The sequence below is a fragment of the Meleagris gallopavo genome, chromosome 2, assembly GCF_000146605.3.
Source record: "Meleagris gallopavo isolate NT-WF06-2002-E0010 breed Aviagen turkey brand Nicholas breeding stock chromosome 2, Turkey_5.1, whole genome shotgun sequence".
Classification (NCBI taxonomy): Eukaryota; Metazoa; Chordata; class Aves; order Galliformes; family Phasianidae; genus Meleagris; species Meleagris gallopavo.
In genome coordinates this window covers 32,947,451-32,963,630 of record NC_015012.2, presented here as the reverse complement: position 1 = coordinate 32,963,630, position 16,180 = coordinate 32,947,451, and the positions used below count along the sequence as shown (strand labels likewise).

Sequence of the window (16,180 nt, the reverse complement as noted above, 5' to 3'; positions counted from 1 at the left end):
CAGCACCATTCTGTTTGGGTCCTATGGGAAACGTGTCCTATGAGATTCCAGATCCTGTTGGAGTAGCAGAATGCTCAAGGATTTTGTAGCATTGCTGTCAGAGGCAGGAGAAGCCAAATCTGTGACTCTTACTACATGGTTCCTTCTGAGAGCCTGTCGTGTTGAAAAGGCTGCTGAGTGCCACAGCTGATGCAAACAGAGCTGTCACTTGTTATGAGAGAGGACAACTATGTAGGATGTATTCCCTGGCTCAGCCACCTGCTGAGCATAACTAAGGCTGAGTCCATTCTCACCTGCAGGACTGATGAGAGTCTTGCCCTGTGGTGTATTCTGTGGTTTTCAGGATGGATGTTTGAAAAGAAAGGGCATGCTAACTGTGCTAACTGCTGCCCATGGTCCTGCCTTGTAGCCCCGTTGCTCAGCTTGGTGCTCACTGCTTGTGGGCAGCTTCTAGGAGGGTGTGCCGATCCCTTGCTTTTTGATTCCCCTGGGCAACGGGGAAATTGGAGGTGCTCCAAACAAACACAAGGAAGAAATTTGCTCCTATGCAGAGACGTCTGCAAATAGGGGGTGATGGCACTTTGCATCCCTGCATGCTTGTCATTTCTTCAGGTAGAAGGAGCTCGATTACATCCTTCCAGGTATTCTACTGAGCTCCAAAGGAACGTGTGGCTCATTGCCTCTGATCAAGGGGCTACAGTGAGTCTGAAAATAGCATTTTGTCTCCTGCCATCATTTCTGCTTCCTCAGATGACTTCCTGGGTGATTGGTGGAGACAAATGCTCGAGAAATTGGAACCTGGAAAAAAATCTAGATGCCCCCAAGACTGAGATGGCCAAAGAGCCGAAATGAGAGAAGGACACACATATACATCATTAGCCACTAGCTGTATGTGAAATGAATTGAGATTTCCTGAGCTGGGATCCAGCTGGCACGCTAATGAAGACTTCCCCTTGTTCTTGTAAGCAGAAAATACAATCCAACCCAGATACACCCCCAGCATCCCCAGGCATTTCTGTTATATAAGTAAGTCTGGGTCTTGATCAGTGTTTCTTTGATTATCTTTGTGCGCCCATATAAAAATACTGTGTGTGCGTACACACAAAATCCATCTATTTATCCACCCCACAAACCATTTTGCTGGGAGACAGCATGGTCTCCTGAATTTTTTATGGCTTCACTTAGGCTGGAAACAATCCAGGGGTCAAACACTGTGCTGTATCTCCAGTCACCTTGCCAGTCAGCGCAGAGCATGGGTCTCTGATACTTTCTGAATCTCTGATCACCCACAGGGCACTAAATTACAGCTATTACACTGCAATTCGCTGTACAATTTTATTCTTTGATACACTACCTGCCTTTGTCTGTCTGCATAGCAGCCAGAGCAGTATGCATTATTTACCAGGCTAAGTACACTGCTGCTGCTAGTGTTGGGAAAAAAAAAAAGAAAAAAGAAGAAGATAAGAGAGCTGGAACAGGCTCGAAATATAAAAAGATGACACAAATAGTGCTTCCTGGGAAATGGTTCCACTGTTATATAAAACTTTCAGAGACTTTATCCACCCATACAGAGGTGTAACTGGGGCTACCAAGGCTCCTTGGGAAGAACAGAAGTCCTGAGGCAGATTGGGAGTCCATTCTGACCATGCCTTGGCTTCGAGGGGATGCAGTGGCAAGCGCCGTGCCTAATGGAGTTGGAGGAGGAAGGGTGAGGGGAGCAGGGTGGTTCTTCCTCCCAGGTGATGCATAGCAGAGTCTTAAATGGGTCTGTGTCTCTGTTGGTTTGGCCAGAAGCCCTCCTGTGGTTTAGGAACCACACAGAGCAGTGGTCAGGCAGTGCCTCATCATCACGTTGTGAGTTTGCTGGGTGCTAATTCTGCTAAGATCAGAAGCTGCTCTGCACTGAGCTGTCTGCTGGCAGAGCTGAGCCAAGTCACATGCTCAAACCAACTCCGTTTCTTTTATTTGTTGGGATAAAATGCAACCAAAGTAGTTTTAAATCTAGTCTGTGGTCAGGAAAATGTTTTCTCACTAGCTGAATGTCACAAGGCAAGTGTGGAGGGGGGAGAGAGCTAGGCTCTGATTGCTGCAGAGTTGGTTGAAGAGGCACTGGCAGTTACTATATTACTGCAGTCAGTGCTCTGATGGTATCTACTCTCCCCAGTACTGGGGAGCCGTCTTCACTTTCTTTGAGCTGTGCTTTCCATCTGAGCCAGCCCCGTTATTGCTTAGCAATACAAAGTAGATTGCAGGTTGCTTTCTCCATTTGGCCCCAAGAGCAGTCCTTATAGGAGATGGATTTCTGATTGAAATCCTCCCTGTCAATTGCTGCTGGGATTCTTCCTGCACAGCACGAGCGTACTTCTTGTCAAATTGCTAGCAAGATAGGGCTGTGTTCCCACTTCCTTCTGCCTGCTGGCGATATGACATTGTCCTCATTTCAGAGATGCTGTACAGTCAATAGATGTACAAAGGTTAGACTTCGTAAGATTATCACAAGGGAATGATAATCATAATAAATGGAAATGCTCACTGGTATCATAGGCTCACAGTAAATTCCACAAGGAGTAATCTCCAAAAGAGATCCTTCCTTAGTGACAGTCAGCACTTAAATGGGATCTAGGAGAGGTGGAGTCAGGCTCCACCCTTTCCGGCAGCACAGGTGAATTGCCTTCACCTGTGCTCCTGCATCTGACTCAGTGCTTGCCTCAGGTGGTCAATCAGAGGTTCAGGCCATGATCAACAGTTCCCATACAGATGCTTTGTACCTCCTCAGCTTTTGCAGGTCCCTAACAGAAGATGACAGAGGAACCCATGGTCAAGAACCTCTAGTTCTCTAAGCAAGACTGCTGGATATGTCTCCCAAGATATGCATCTTCTTAAAATCAGTGCTAAGAACGAGTGTTTTTCCTCTCCTGCTCAGGTGTACCAGCTGTGTGTGAACTTCAAAGACTGTGTTTCTTGACACAAAAAGCATCAACAATAATCCTGTCCCTTTGGAGGAGCTGTGTGCTGCACTGGGACAATGGTGCCATTCCTTGGTCCAGAACAGCCCTGACTGAGGGAGCAGGAATTGAACCCAGCTCAGATGCGATGCTTGCAGGTTCTCTGCCCTTGCTGAGAAGTCATTCCAGCTCACCCCTGCAGCCAGTCTCTCAGCATTACTTGAATGCTGACAGCATTGTGTACAAGCTGCGTTGGTTGGGTGCAGGAAGTACCCTTCCCTTTTACTGCAGGTTTTGGAGGCTGCTCTGACAGAGCAGTGTGAATACAGTCTGAGCCACTTTTTAGCTCAACTGGGAGGTGCTTCAGGAACAGTTTGATGGACCCCTGGCTTATTTCAAGGGTGGAATCTCAGCTGTCAGGATGCTGGTGTGAAAAGGGAGTTTTCTTTTCTACAAGGTTTTCTTTCTGTGGACAGCAGAGGCAGTGGCTGTGTGAGGCAAGCTAATAGCCTCACTGCCTTTTCCTCTCAGATTATCTGGGTGATTAATGAAAGAAGTTAAAAATCAGTACCATTTTCTCCATTCTATCCTCTGCCTGATGTTCTCTCTGCATGTATCTCAGACCTGAGAAAGGGTTTAAACACCCAAAAGTTCATCTGTCTTTTCCAGTTAGAACAGCTAGAGCATCAGGAAAAGCAATTCTCCCGCCTCACAAATTAGGGATAGAGCAGCTACCCTGGCTGGCTCATTTCTCTCCCAGGAATAATATGACTGCGCCGTTCTCCCCTGATGGCTGTAAAACTGGGGCAGAATGCACATCTTTAGGACAAAGCCAGATACCAGTGTGTGCTGTGCTGCCCTGGGCTGTGTCTCACAGCCAGTTCCTTGGCCGTGGGAGCAGCATTGGCAGGCAGGAGGAAGACCAGGGCGTGAAGGGAAGCAGTAGGGGAGGGTGTCTGCATCATGAGGCATGCATTTTCTCTTCTAATTTGGGATTTGAAGCGTGTGTGGCACATGCTGGTGGGATTTAAATGCATTTTGATGACTTTACAAAAGGACTCAACTGTTCCCAGGTTTCACAACCTGGAGGAAGAAGGAAATAAGCCAGACTACTTAACTGCAACCTCCAATGCCCAGTCCTTGAAATAACATCAAGCATGCTGCTTCAGAAACATTGTCAGGGGCTCGGGAGAGGCTGGAGAAGTGCCACAAAACAGGGGAACGCACTGAAAAAGGAAGCAATTAGATGGAGCCCTTTTGCGTACCAGCTGCTGCTCAGATTGACAAACATGACTTAGCCATATTTTGTTCTCAGGTGGAGAGCTCTTGAGTGTTTTCCATGCATTTGTCTCTGCAGTTTATCTCAAAGGGGATTGCTTTCTCTTGGTTCACATGCAGCCTGGCCAACATCATACCTTACCGACCTCATCTGAATTGACAAATGCTCTGTTGAGGGCTTTCTAAATAAAATGACTCGTATGTCACTGGAACATCTTGAGACCTTGGCCCAGAGCACCGATCTCTGATGCGTTAGGGTTGCTGTAACACCTTTTAAAGGAGGATCCAGTCTGGATCTTTTTCTTGGAGAACATCCAGACAGTAAGACCCTCCTGCCACATTGCTCATGTGATGTAGGGAAATTTACAGATGGATGTCTTTTAGTTCCTTCCCTGAAAAAGCATGCCTCTGAAGCCTCTGGAGGTTGCTGCCAGCAGCAGAAATCAAAATGGATTAGAAACAAGGATCCAGAGAGTGATCCTAATTCTGCTGGGATTTTCCATATGCATGTCCTTTGGGGTGCAGCAAAGGCAACACTTTGCTGCATCGACTGTCCTGGCTTCAAGCATCTTTGGCTGCTTTGTCTAAGCCCTCTGCTTCCAATGATGTCCTGTGTCTGAGGAAGAAAAGATGACACGGTTGGGAGTCCATTGTGTGGCAGCTGCAGCCTCAGGGTAAAAGAGAGGGTAGGGAGGCCTGGGGTGCAGAGGGTGCAGCACAGCTGCAGGAATAGACCCCCAAACCCAGCGCTGGATGCATAGCCCTGGAATGGCCTGGGGACTGGTTGGCACCTACTGTGTCCTTGTCCCCAGGCAGGCACGTGTTTGGCATGTGAAGGCAGCAAGTATGCCAGCAGAGGTAAGACCCACTCTGTGAACTGTGTGCATTGAGGCAAGTCTCCTTCCAGGTGTTCAACAGGAGACTTGACTTTTAAATTATCAAGAGCTATTTTTTTTTAAATGACTTTTCTTGCAGACCTGAGTGGCTGCCAGCACTTGCAAGCAGCAGGGACACAAAGCAGCCATTTGAAAGCTCTGGCAAGAGAGGACTGGCAACAGAAACTGTCTGGATGATCTGCTTGGAGAAGTCTTCAGAGCCATTCAATTCAGACACTGATACTAGCTGATTTCTGACACCCATTGCAGTTTATTATTAGGAGCCCGGAAGCAGACACCTCACCTCCTTTGAAATATCTCCTGGCTCTCCCCCTCCAGTTTCCATCTCCTGTCACTAGCACCCCAGGAACTCCAGAGAAATGAACAGAAGAGCTGTGAATGGCAGCTCCACAGCGTTGGCTTGAGAGCAACCACCACGAGCTAGTGTGGTTCTGTTTGCGGGATAACATCTCAAACAATACCTTTCCAGGAACAGAGATACAGGCCATACCTGCTATGAAAGCAGAATTTTCTCAGCAGTGCAGGAGTTGCAGTTCACAAGGAGCAAACACCTCACTAAATTTCTGCTGCGTGTAAAATAAAGCTGTTAATGATATTTAGTTCTTCTTTTGCACCTTCCCTTTGAGGAGCTTGATAGCATTTTGCAGACAGTAATTAGTAATTGGTTGCAACTGCTTGGAAAACATGGCAATAAAATTGGTCTTTTGTGCCTAGGGAGACTAAGGCACAAGTGCAATGCATTTCCTACTACCTCTGTGATGCACCACACCTCTCTCGGTGATATTGGTGCTTCTAATTGTCAGAGTGCTGGCAGAAGGATTGTGCTCTGCAGGTGACCAGGCACTGGTCATCACAGGAGGCTGAAGTGTGCCCAGGCTGGATGTGACCCCTGTCATGCTTCAGCCTGGCTAGGACAGGGACGTGTGGATGGGAGGCAGATGATGACTTTTCTGTAGCCACTCTAAAGATGGCTCTTTCAGAGACTTGCAGGCACAGACAGTGATTTGTGAGCTAAACAACGTGTTAGCTCATCCTGCCTGCATAAAACAAGCTGTAGGACTTCATGCTGTTCCCAACTGAGGGGGCAGTCATATGCGTCAGCTGTCACAGACTGCTCTCCCTTCCTCTCTCTGAGCTCAGTTCCCCACCACTGAGCAGGAGGCTTTGTCTCTCCTGCAGAAATGTTCCTTGCCTTTGGTTCTCAATGCCCTCCCTTCCACAAGAATGGGCATTTCTGCAAAGCATGACTTCCTTAGGATCTGTTACCCAGGGACCCTGCTCAGATAGCCAGTCTGAGACCTGGCCAAGTCCTGCTGCAAAGGGCAGGGGTTTTGGTCACAGCAGGAAGCCTGAAGGTTATTTACTTTAGCTTTTTCCCATCCTCTTGAAGTTCAGTAAAGGAAACTTTTCATGAAAAAAAAAAAAAGTTAAATTGTCCCCTGCTTTATTCAGATAAGAAGAGATTCAGGCTTTCTAGTTTCTATTGAAAAAGACAGTTTTCTATATAGACAAATTGTTGTCAGCAGATGTTATCCAGTCATGGCAAATGCATGGCAGCTCCTGTATGAAGTAAGCTAAGTAAGGCCTCAGTTTTCATCCCAGGATATAGGTACAGGTATCAAAAACCAAGAATTTATCTCTTTTCTGGCCATGGCCAGCAAGGAATTCAGCATCCTTTGAGAGCTGGAACACTAAAACCTGAGGCCAGATCCAATTCAAAGCAAGGCAGAGGGTGGGACACCAGCAGCACTCTTCTCTAGCTTTCTTGAGGACAAATCATGGCCTTCCTTGAAGTGTCACCTGGCTACCTTTGCCTGCACAACACAAAAAAAACCATGAGACATTGCAAGACGAAATCTGTAGGCAGAGCAATAGCACTATGTCTTTGCAACTCATTTTAGAGAGGTTTACTTACAAAAGGGTTAATTGCTGATGAAAAGCTTCCCCAAGGTAGCTCTTACCCTAAAGTAGCAACAGCATGGCTGTGGTCTTTTCTGATCCATTAGAGCCTTATCTGGAGTTCTTTGTTCATCTTCCAAAATCTCTTTAATTCATGTCTTCCCAGAAGACAATCAACCCTTGTCTGACTTCATCCTACTTAGCCTTGTACATAATCTCCTGTAGTAATCCACAAAAACAGCACTGATACCTTGCTACTTGAGTTATAGAAATCCACTTTATCCTCTGTAGGAAGAATGTTTTTATCTCTTTCTTCCTTCTTCTTTAAACAAATTAATAATTTCCTGGGTTTATCACAACCCCCGTGGGTGCTGGACTGTTCCCTGTGCCTGGTACATACTGCACAGTTCTTAGAGGCAAAGTTCAGCACCTCTTCCAATATTATAACACTGTTGCAAACAGTTGCTTTTCATTTGCTTTGCATTACGCTTTTAGGTTCTGCCTGTTTTTACTCCCTAGCACCATGTAGGCTTGATGCTACGGGTGACCCTGTGATGTGACATGGTATATCCCTCAGCAATACTTGGGAGCAAATCTGTCTGGGAGCAAAGGTATCAGGATGCAGCTCATGCACCTCAGCTGGGGGAAACAAGTTGAGCTCCCTGGAGTCAAGCCTACATCTCATTGGAGCCACCAAGCAGAACACCAGAGCGGATGACAGTAGGCCATTCCCCAGTCCTTCTGCTGGGGCAGAAACAACAGCTGGGCTGTGCCTGTTACCTGTCGAGCTACGGCACTGTGGGGCAGCAGCACTATTTGCCCAGCTGTGCTTTGGCAGTACGTGCTGAAGAGACCTTGCAGGGAGAAGGATGTAGTAGGTGGAGGGATGCCTGGTTTATATATTGCAATGCTTTTAGCGGCTTACGAAGCAGAAACTGCAGCCTGCAGGCTCTGTAGGGATGTTTTGAGGATGTGTATTTTGTGCTCACCCATGCTGCTTAATTCACATGGTTAATTTTTCAGTTCTAAATGGAGATGGTATTCACCTACCTGCTTCTTCAGCATGTTGTGCTGCCTAGGTAATCTTAATGAAATGTTTTGTGTTCTTAGGGTAGAAGATGATCTACAGAGGCAAAAGCTGAGGTTTTATCGACAGGGGAGTTATGGCCTTTGCATGAAGGCCTGTAAGATCCACAGTGGCTCTCCTCTTCAGGACAGGTGGGCCACATCCCTCTGACATACTTTGTCCTGGACGGGAGGGAAAATGCACCTCCATCTCACTGGAAGCCATCTTTGCTGAATGGTGGTATAAAGCCAAGCTCTCATGAGAAAGGGTAAAAGCTGGATGGCACAGAAACAAGTCCAGTCTCCTCTGTAAATCCATTATATGGTCGTTTGTACCATTTTGCTCTCTATCTTCAGATAACTGAAGTATCTTATAACTTTGGTTTTGCTTTGAAAACTCTAAGGAGTATAGATGAGGTCAAGACGATTAGCTGAAAATTGGCCAACTCCTCTGTTGAAGGGGAATGCTTTGGTCAAATTTGCAAGAGATAAAGCAACAGCCTCATCTGGCAGGTAGCAGGCTGCAGTCTCTTTTCCTCCAGAGACCTTAGGCTTCTCAGGCTGCAGGAACAAGCAGATGGCTGAACAAAGTAGAGACAGAAATGAAAAGCAACTGAAATCCCTTCTACAGTGCATTAGAATTACCATATGAGAGCAGTTCTGTTCTCCCCCTGCCTGATTTCCATCCCCTTTCTCCTGCCAGCACCATGAGCTGCAGAGGTGGACATGGCAGCCTCCATCAGCACTCAGCAGACATCTACTGTCTCTCCTGCCAGTCAGGCAGCAGAAGGCTAACACTGGGCCAGGATGAGTTAAAACCCCTTACAGAGAGATTTTATTCTGTCAAGTGTAATGGTGGATATTTTCATTATTCATATCAATGGCTTTTCCTGTTCTGAATGGTGCTAAGCTTCTGTCCTCGGTAAAATCCTGTGGAAGTGAACTTCACAGGTTAATTATTCATTGTGTAAAAATAGTCTCTCCTTTTATCAGTTTGAAATGCAGTACCTTTCGCTCTAATTGTGTGTCCTCTGTTCTTGTATTATTGGACAGTCTGTGTGAGGGAATGATTTACTTCTGCCCTTCCAGGTATTTCGTACCTGGTTTTCACATCACTTTTATCCATCCTTCTCTATGTCACCCTGCCTCAATCTCTCTCTCTCTCTCTCTCTCCCCATTCAGGAGGTCATACTTGCTCCTCCTAATTGTTTTTCTACCTGCTTTATTTCTTCTGTGGCATTCTGGTGACTGAGCTATCATAGTCAAACCCAGAAGATGAAACTCATCCTGTCCTAGGCTTCAGTCCTGCAGGATCAGGCAGGGTTGCACTGAAATGACAAAGGAATGGCCATTATAAGTTATTTTTTATTTTATTTTTTTTAAATCCTATCCTTTATGAATCCAGACACTGAGCTGATATTGGTTGCACACAGCCTGGGTGGCCTTGGCCTTATGAACACCTTTTGAGATGCCACATCTAGCAAGGGATGGTGCTCTGCCCATCAGCATTGCTTGCTCCATTAGGACCTGCTCTGTGTGCCCCACTCTTATGGGGTTACAATCCTCTAACATATAAGTTAGGAGGCAATTCCAAACTAAACTTGTCCCTGAAGTCACATTGCTGTTAAGACTTTTTTTTTTTTTTAAATTGAGATTCCTTTTAACTTTTTTTTTTCCCTCCTTTCCTGACCAGATGGTTTGAAAATTGATAGGGGCAAAACAAGTTGAGATGCTCATGAAGTAACGCATCTCCAGGAGGTGAGGATTTGAGACTTCCATTTTCCTATCTGTTGAGTAGCATAAAGTCTATGGAAGAAACACGTAAAGACCATGGATAACACATTTCTCCAAGACAGATCACTAGTGATCTAAAGAGCTGACAGAGGTACTCTCATATTAAAGCTGCAGAAAGAAGAGATTGCTCAGCTCTTACCACTTTGATCATTTGTTAATTCTATTACCCATACAGGTGCTGGTGCATTTGAAATCCTCACCAGATTGACCACTGATTGTGTTTTAGCACTTCTTTGAACCTGATTTTGATCTTCAATAGCTGCTTACATCTTTCTTTTGACTGCTTTGCTTTCAAACAGTGCGAGTCAGAGGAAGGAGTGTGGATGGAGGCTTTCTGAACATGCAAATAATTCACCACCTCACTCTCCCTTTATCTGCTGTTTTGCTGACATGCACAAAGCACCCTATTACACGTGTGAGGCGTGAATACTTTTGCTGAAGTGGTGTTGGTTTGTTCCTGTTATATCATCACTGTCATCTGGATGTTTTATTCTTTGCACTTTAATTATCTTCTCAGCTAATTTGCCTAGTTCAGAATAAAACTCATTGGTCTGTAATTCCCAGGATCACCACTAATGCCAATTTTAAAGATAGATATGCTTTTAGTGCCCTCTAATCCTCCTTCAGTACAGTTGCTTATATTAATGAAATATCATAAGAATTAGAAGACCTGCATAAGGCACTGAGGCTCTCCTTCCTGATCTGTGAACTCATGAGGTTGTTCCTGCACTTGTTCTCTCAGCCCTTTAAAATCATACCACCATTTTGCCTAAAAAGAGCGATCCTGGGCCAGCTGCCTTCTCATGCTCCCCCTACCACCCAGGTTGCCTGGTTGCCTAGGCAAGACTTACATTTCAAACATGAGGAGCTCTGTGTGAACCGGTTAAACTGTGTGAAGTTGCTTTCAGGGTGTGCAGGCTGCTGCCATCTTGTCTAGTGCATGGTGTGTGGTTCAAGCTTAGGTGCAGGAGGCTGAAGAAGCTTAGTGTGGTCTGTGCAGGGGTGCTAGCACAAGAGCCTCTTATTGTCCAGGTTCCTTCTGTACCGTGGAGATGGCAACACAGGGTGCCAGGGCCTGGAGAGTGACCTCATGCGTGGATAAAGCCTGCAGCAGATTTCTGAGTTAAACTGGATCCTGCATGAGGTATAAGAGGATCCGGGTACACTGTCTTTTCCTTCACCTCCTCCCATGCTGAATTGCTCTTCTCAACTAGGATTGATTTATCTACATAAGAATGACATTTAAGGGCAATCTGTTCACATTTGGTACATAGCAATTTATAATCCATATCTGTGCCTTGTTTAATCCTGCTGCTCTAAAGCAAGTCTCTTTATCATCAGCTGGAAGGCTCGGAAAGTGAAATGATACATCTTTGCTCATTAAAAACACAACTCCCCTTCTCTGTGATGAGTATGTAACGTAAAACATTTTAGCATCCCATTTCCTTTTCATTTTCTCAAGCTTGCTATCTGTCAAATGAGTCTTTTGCCTCTTAATATACTGATTTTATATGTGTATGTATCTGCCTTTCAGCAGCCTTCTCCATACCTGTAGGCTACTATATCAGAAATCCAATGGTGGTTTCTTAACAGCAACTCTCATAACCCCCAGCAGAATTCTCTCCTATTTTTTCCTGTTAATGTCAAACCTAGGAACTTTAATATATGGATCTGAGTACTGCACTTAAACATATACTCTGTCTTGCTGGCACTAGATGATCTATAATAGCTAATCACACCTAATAAGCCCCTGTTCATCAGCAGCATCATAGGTACATACCTTTGTGTCCAAACCTGTCTGGAGATGGGGCTAAGATGGTTTCATGATGTGTGGCTGTACTCCACAAGAAGTTCCCAGCGTGCCCAGCTTGGATTGTCCATAGTTTGGGATGGGAGGCACCGAACATTCAATGCTGAGCCAGGCTTTGGTCTTCCTACAACAGGCAGAAGGGATGGAGTCAAGGCAGCCAGCAGAAAGTAGAAAACACTGCTATGATCTCAGGCAATGGTGTCTGAACACCTGCATTCTACCGTGTGATACTTATTTAGTTCAAGTGCAGAGAGAGAAGATTTGTTAAAACAATTGTAAAGAGCTCTCAAACTTAAAAATGAGAGTCCTTACAGATATCGTTAGAAATGGCAATTGCACAAATATGCACAAGAGACTGCTTCTTTGCTCAATAGGATTTCTAGTAGAGGAAGAGAGGGAAAAAATAGACATACAGACAAAGGCGTGTTCTGATATCCCCAGTATAGAGCCAGACACCTCTTTTATACCCATCTACCTAATGCCTACACAAAGCCAGTGTCCTGAGGAAATAGACTGATGGCACAGCTTCTGGAGAGTTAGACCATCACACAGATACTTTCTGGACTTTCTTTCTATGCGTGCACAGATGATAATCCAACAGCAACATTTACAAAGCCCTGCCTGGTTAGCTAAGGGACAAATGAGGACAGCATATTTAATTTTAACTGTCGATGCTACATGCTGTCCTCATTTGTTCCTCAGCCAAGTTACTAGCATGCTTTTCTCTTAATTTGATCTGCTACTCCTAACCTACTTAATTTCTAACACAACCTTTCAACACAACAGTTACCCATCTGCCAGCTGAACAGCCTTTCTTAAAGCAGGGCATAAAACAAAACATCTCCTTCTGTTCTGGAGCTCCCCTCAGCCCTAGACCAAGTCTGGGGATGATGTCTGTGGAGAAGCAGTTCCAGTGACACCCATGAGAACCCTTGAGCCTCCTGCACCCATCAGGCACAAGCTACCAATGGTGCTACTTTCTCAATTTGCTTTTTGGCTGGAGGCAGCTGTATTAAATTATCAGCATGTTTTCTCCCTTTGATGGCCAGCTGAGAGCATCAGGTACCAGATCACACCCAAGGTGGAAGCTAACTTCAAGTGCTGAATGCAGTCAGTTTGGGAGGCACAGGTAATCAGCATTTCCAGATGTTGGGAGGACTCGCATGCAAATGGCAAGCAGCAGGCATGGAGCTTTGATACATCTTTCAAACTGTGAATAATATGTGATTAGAGATTAGCACAGGTAGTATCTCTAGTTAATAAAGGCAGTAAATGTGCTCTGAGCATGTACGTGCCTGTGTCTGACCTGAGCAATATTTAAAGCTTTTGTACAACTTGTGAAGGATGGACAAATTAGCAGAGGTAAATGGAAAAGGTCATAAGATGAAGCATTGGTTTTGTTCTGGGCAGATGATGGCAGAGCAATTTGATATCTTTCTTTGAGAAGGCAGCTGATTTTCTAGACAAAAGGGATGTGGAAGATCTTTGTACACTTCAAATATGTTTTTGATGGGGTGCCACTGAGAAATCAGTGGAGCTGAAGGATTTTGAGATCAGCAGAGATGACAAGTGGAGTAAAAAAAAACCTGTCTCGAGAGAGATATGACAGCAGAGTGTGTTTCACAGCAGTGTACTGACAAGGTTTAAAGGTCTAGTGGTGTTTCTTAGGGATGAATCTGAAGACTGATATAGTATTTTCATTAATGAAAGTGTAGCTGTCCTCTGATGGAGTTTGGTATTCACACAAAGACAGGAGACATCAACAAGGACACAAGAGGATCAGAATATCACACAAAATGAACTGGATCATTCTGATGAGTGGGATAGTATAGTGGTAGTAAAGTCTGATACTTAGGAACTCCTTATGAAAAGCTCAGCTATACTCTGGGTGTTGGTGTCTTTGAAATGATCAGGAAGAGGGAGACCCTGGCGGTTCTACGTATTGGCTGGAAAGTTAAGGATTGATTTCTCAGCAGTGCGTACAGAAACCTGTAGGGAAGATGCCAAGAGATTGGAGCCAGGCCGTTCTCAGTGGTACCCAGTGCCTGTACAAGAGGCTATGGGCTAAACTGCCACACAGGAGGTGTTCAGAAAGAACACCAAGAAGCACTTCTGCACTGTGTGGCTGAGGAGCACTGGCACGAGCTGCCCAGAGGCTGTGGAGATTTCTCCTTGAAGATCTTCAGAGGCCACCTGGGCACGGCCCTGGGCTCCCTGCTCTGGGTGTCCCTGTTTCAGCAGAGGCTGGGCCCAGTGGAGCAGAGATCCCTGCCAGCCTCAGCCTTCCTGTGTTTCCCTGTGAAAATGAGTTAGCCAGGAGAACGTCAAATGCCAGTGCGTTCAAATCAGGAATTTCTAGCAAAGACTGAGAACTGCTACTGCCATTGGAAGGAGGGCCTTCAAGTAGCAGTAGGCTGGAAAAGGCTTTATAAACATCAGAAAGCTGTGAGGTTCTGCAGTAGTTTCCCAGTGGATGTAACAGAGAGAAGAAACTCTAGTGGGATTTAAGAAGGAGCTTGTCAACATGTGATAAGACATGGTCATTTGCTTGCCCGAGGCAGCAGGGAATTGGGCTCAGGTGTTTCAGTTGCAGTCCTGTATTGTTAAACCGACAAGGACAAATCCAGCTTTTAGGGTATTTCTCCAAACCCCAAGATTCAGAGAGGGTCTCTTGGTATTAGCAAGTCACTCTTCTGTTTTATATCCTTTCTTTTTCTATAAGCCCTTGCTGAAAGTTCACTTTTTCTTATTGGCTTCCCAAATTGGAGAAGAAGCACAGGCATAGCAGACTTATAATACAATTATTCCCTACTTTTCTAAGTTGCTGTAAATTTAGGTTCCAGGAAATCAAATGTGTCACTATAATTGGCCTGGACTGCCTCTCTGATGCTCCCTTCTCACTGCTGGGGATTTGTGCAGTATTTCCTGCTGTTGGAGAGTTATCTTTCCCCATAATACACCAAATATCTTTAACTGTGCTCTCTGGGAAAATCTCTCCATTTGGCAGTTACACACTTCTGGGCAAACAGCTGAGAAATACAGCCCTCTGATGGCATGGACCAAAGCTCCCCACTCTTCATACTGGACCAGGAAATATCCATGTTCCCTCTGAGCTTTCTGGCTTAGGCATGGTGGCTCACACTGTTTGTAGGTTGCTCTGCCTCAGCCTTACTCTGCTCTCCTGGAGCAGTCTCTAGCTTGAGGAGCAGGATGTGTTGTTCCTCCTTCTCCTGACTGTGACTCTGCAGAGCTGAGGTTTCTGACCGAGAAAGTGGTCCATGTCAGGCCTGGATGTACCCACCCCAACCTCTGCTGTGAGCTCTGGACCAGTCACTGCTGCCCAGCTCTCACTGCTGGAAGAGTACGAACACAGGATGGAGGCAGAGGAAGTTCAGGTGCCTTCATCCAAGGCAAAATGCTCAGCCCAGTGTGCCCATGCTGGTCACTATTACATCTCATTTTGAGTTAATGGAGGAGCTGTGGCATACAGTTAATCACAAGCCAAAGGGAACAACAAAGCACTGATATATCTGTCTGATGAGAAGTGTCATTTCTTTCTTTTTTTTTTTCCTTTGGTACAGAGGTGTGTATTTTATTGATAGTTGCAGCAGTAAAAGAACAACAGAATGATGTTTGTACTAAGAGACAAGAATCCCTGGCATGCTGGGGATCTGTGCTCCTCTGCTCTCTGCATCATAGATAAACAGCAGTGTCACAGTGCATCTCCCCAGCCGAACAAAGAGCCACTGCAGCAGCAGCCCCAAGGCAGCAGCTTAGAGTAATGATGCCATTGCACTTCTGGCTATTACTCAAAGCTGTTCTCCTTTCCATGAATATGCTGAATGCGCTGGCTTTCCTGGCGTTAATAGGCACTCAGCCAGCCTGAGATGTTGGCCTTGGCTCAGTCTGCCAGTACTGGCGGGAGCACCCAGAGCCAGAAAGGGCAGTGCACCCCACAGCAGAGCAATATCAGGGGTGGTGGCCGAGCTGCTCATGTGCAGGGGCATCACCTTTCAGTGGGTCTGGTAGTTGAGAGTGTGGAGATTGACTGTGCCCTTGCTTAGTTGCAGCCTCCAATGGCTCTGGGTTGGCCCACTGTCTGCTCTGGAATGGGGGAAGCTTCCCCAGGAGGAGGTTATGCCTTTGGCTGTTTTTCTGTCTCCCTTGGAAGAGTCTGGGACTGGGCAGTGCCAAAGACAGGTCACACCAAGCCTGCTGTGTCTTTATCCGTTGTGGAAGCAGGCAAAGATGCTGCTTCCTGGGGCTCAGGAGACTGCAGGGAACATTTCCAGACTCATTGCACCACAGCCTCCCTCACTTCAAAGCTGTGATACTCAAGATATGGAAACAAGCTCGCGTTTCGCCTTTTCTAATTACTGCTTGGCGCTTGAGATGTGTCTCTCACATTTCTGGCTGCCATGGGAAGGTGGTGATGTGGAAGGCTGATGTATATTAGAAGAGCACCGATTGGCTCCTAGCTCCTGCTGGCTCTG

The 16,180-nt window shown here is 45.9% G+C and overlaps 1 long non-coding RNA gene across 1 annotated transcript; it reads right to left on the bottom strand.

Annotated features, from left to right (window-relative positions):
* Nucleotides 1–9,072: 9,072 nt before the first annotated feature.
* On the bottom strand, nt 9,073–13,368 carry LOC109365983. The gene is made up of 3 exons (XR_004159046.1): nt 12,478–13,368; nt 11,658–11,811; nt 9,073–9,411 (listed from the first exon to the last, which is right to left on the bottom strand). It is a non-coding gene; the product is annotated as an uncharacterized LOC109365983 (long non-coding RNA).
* Nucleotides 13,369–16,180: the final 2,812 nt, after the last annotated feature.